Source organism: Apis dorsata, unplaced genomic scaffold (genome assembly GCF_000469605.1).
Source record: "Apis dorsata unplaced genomic scaffold, Apis dorsata 1.3 scaffold_468, whole genome shotgun sequence".
Lineage (NCBI taxonomy): Eukaryota > Metazoa > Arthropoda > Insecta > Hymenoptera > Apidae > Apis > Apis dorsata.
The window spans coordinates 183,971-187,461 of record NW_006263707.1 but is presented as its reverse complement, the minus strand read 5'-3'; the positions used below and the strand labels follow the sequence as shown (position 1 = coordinate 187,461).

Sequence of the window (3,491 nt, the reverse complement as noted above, 5' to 3'; positions counted from 1 at the left end):
GAGAGAGAGAGAGAGAGAGAGAGAGAGAGAGAGAGAGAGATTCGGCGATAACGGGGGTTGGGACGGCATCGAGTTCGATATTAACTTTCGAAATTGCGAAATCGAGATAGCTTGAAAAACTCGGTCGATGATAAGGCTCGATAATCTGCGACGCAATAATCTGGATGGAACAATGCTCGAACCCGTTTGCTCTCATCGATCGCGCTCCCTTCCCCCCCTCTCGTCCCAAATCCAAAGTCGTCGGGATGTTACTGGCGATTGCTAGGCGGTGTTAGGTTCGATGTTAGGTTGTTAACCGTGTCGAAGCGTGGTTGGTTGCACTCTCCCCCTTTTCTTGGACAGAAATTCGCTTACCTGCTCGTCGCAACCGCATAGCTCTCCGTGCTCTGCCTAGGCGTGTACGTCGTCGCGGACGACGCCGATCGAATGGGGAATGAACCGTCGAACTTCTCGATCGGATTTCTCCTTGCTACGAAAGTTCGAATCGAGTGGAGTCGAGTCGAGTCGAAACGAGCGGTGGAAACTTGCTAGGGAAAAAGAAGAAAGAGAGAGAGAGAGAGAGAGTCGGGGATAATCGGCCGATAATCGGTCGGTGCGAGGCTAGTTATTACGCGGCTACGATTTATTAACGAGGGATAATTAAAGGGTGGATCCTCGGTCAATCATGTCAGATTCAAATTTTCAGACGACGAATTTGATTTTATAATATATTTATATATTTTTATATTCGCGTTTTGTATACAAAATTGTTTACTATTTTGGTTGATGTAATTTTCGGTAGATCGATCGATCGAGAGTATTCGCAGACCTGTATATTCGTATATCGAGTATATATGCGATTTGGAACTATATATATCCTGAAACTTTCATTATCAGGAGGGATGGGCGGAGGGACGGAGGGAAGGATTAATTGTTAGGGGAGATCGTTGGCCGATCTGCTAATTATCGATTAATAATAGACCACCGGTCCGTTCAATACTCGGCCGTTCGTAAAATTATTCTCTGGCGAGCTTTCATCCTCTCCCCTAAGACCTTTCGCGTGTCAACGTCTTTCTTCTGTTCTGCGCGTAATAAACGCACGAGCCGAAACACAAAGAGAAGAGAAAGGGGAATGCGAAACGAGGGAGAGAGAGAGAGAGAGGGAGTACGCTATTTTGTTTCCCATTGTTTCGACACGGTGCGTGCCCAAGCGCGCGGAAAAGCGCGGTGGAAAGTTCATTCGTCGAGGTAACCATTTTCATCGCTACGCCGTTGCTGTGCAATTTTTTGAAAGAAAAGAAAAGAAAAAAAGAAGGAAAAAGAGGAGGATCAATTGTTGGAGGCGACATCTTTTTTTTTTTTTTAATTCAATTTCGCGTTTAATTAACGCTCTCGTTTCGAACTGTCGTAAACATTTTCGTGAATCGATCGAAAGAAAAATTTTTTTTCTTTCTTTCTTTCTTTTCTCACCCTTGGTTTTCGTGTTCGAAGAGGAGCGGTTCGTCTCGAGGAAAATTGCGATAGCTCTCGATCCTCTTAGTCTAGCCTTGAGCCGAATTAATTTACGATTAATAAGGGATATATATCAAGGCACTTGGAGCGTGATTCGCGCGATGAAACGCGATTATCTCGAATGGTCCAATCGCATTACGTTCCTCCTCGTTGTACTTATAATTCCGCGCGTAAAATGCGAAACACTCGTGGTGTTAAAAATCCTCTCACGGTGGCGAATACCGTGTATTGAAACGTGCGTATATGTATCGTGCAAGTCCCATTTAAACGAACCTGTCCGGGGACAACCATACTTCACATGACTGCACTGCGTAATGGAGCCTCGCGTAATACGCGTAATACCAGCTATTATTTAATTACGATACGAGAGGATTTTTCACGAAACATTTCTCTCTAAAATGTACAAACTGTTGAATTATGAATCTTTGCTTGTTTTCTCTAGCATAAACACGATATACACATTTTTATGATTCGTAAGAATTTTTTTTCACTCTTTGGTCGATTTGTTAGGGAAAAGGAGGCGTCACGATATGATAGTAGAATAACTAGTGTTAGCTATTATTTTCAGTTTAATCGATACGAAGCATTTAAACATTTAGATATATACATTTATATAATTATATATAATTAATATATTTATATTATATTTATATGTATATAATTAATATATACATTTTTAAAAATCGTAAGAATTCTTTTTAAATTTTTACTCGATTTGTTAGGAAAAAGAGGTTTCACGATATAATCGTAGAAGAACGTATCACCTATTATTTTCAGTTCAATTATCATACGAAACATTTCCTTTAAAATGTAGAAATCGTTACGAAACGACAGTTTGCTCATTTTCTAGATATATTATCGTAGATATATTATCATATATTATCATAGATTATCATAGACACGATATATACATATTTTCACAATCTTTTCGATCTTTGTTCGATTTGTTAGGGAAAAGGGGACAGTTATTCGCGATATAATCGTAGAACAACTAGCGTCAGCTATTATTTTCAGTTCAATCGATACGAAGCATTTAAACATTTAGACAATGTACACATTTTTACAATTCGTAATTCTTTTTCAATCTTTACTCGATTTGTTAGGAAAAAGAGATTTTACATATAAATCGTTACGTTACGAGTCGACTCTTTGTTTATTTTCTATAGACACGATATATTATTTTCACAATCTTTACTCTTTTCGATCTTTGCTCGATTTGTTACGTTATTCACGATGTAATCGTAGAACAAGATATCACTTATTTTCAATTCAATTACTAAACATTTCTTTAAAATATATAAATCATTAAGTTATGAATCGTCTCTGTTCATAGATATGATATACACATTTTTATGATATACAATTCATAAGAATTCTTTTTCAATCTCTATTCGATTTCTTAGGAAAAAGGTTTCGCGATATAATCGTAGATATCTATTATTTTCAGTTCAATTATTATATGAAATATTTCCTTTAAAATGTACTTTATAAATCGTTACTTTACAAATTTTTGCTCATTTTCTTCATAAACACGATATACACATTTTTACAATCCTTTAAGAATTCTTTTCAATCTTTGCTCGATTTGTTAGGAAAAAGAGATATAATCATAGATATCACCTATTATTTAATTATTATATAAAACATTTCTCTAAAATATATAAATCATTACGTTATGAATCGTCTCTGTTCATAGACACGATATATACATTTTTACAATCTTTTAAGAATTCTTTTCAATCGTTGCTCGATTTGTTAAAAAAAGGAGGTTTCACGATATAATCGTAGATATCACCTATTATTCAGTTCAATTACTATACAAAATATTTGTCTAAAATGTATAAATCATTACATTATGAATCAACTCTGTTCATAGATATACACATTTTTACAATCCTTTAAGAATTCTTTTCAATCTTTGCTCGATTTGTTAGGAAAAAGGTTTCACGATATAATCATAAATATCAGTTCAATTACTATTACAAAATATTTCCTCTAAA

General features: G+C 35.8%; 1 protein-coding gene across 1 annotated transcript in view; it reads left to right on the top strand.

Annotated features, from left to right (window-relative positions):
• The window catches only part of LOC102673614 (CD151 antigen-like), a 69,423-nt gene that overhangs the window by 45,166 nt on the left and 20,766 nt on the right, over window positions 1–3,491 (top strand).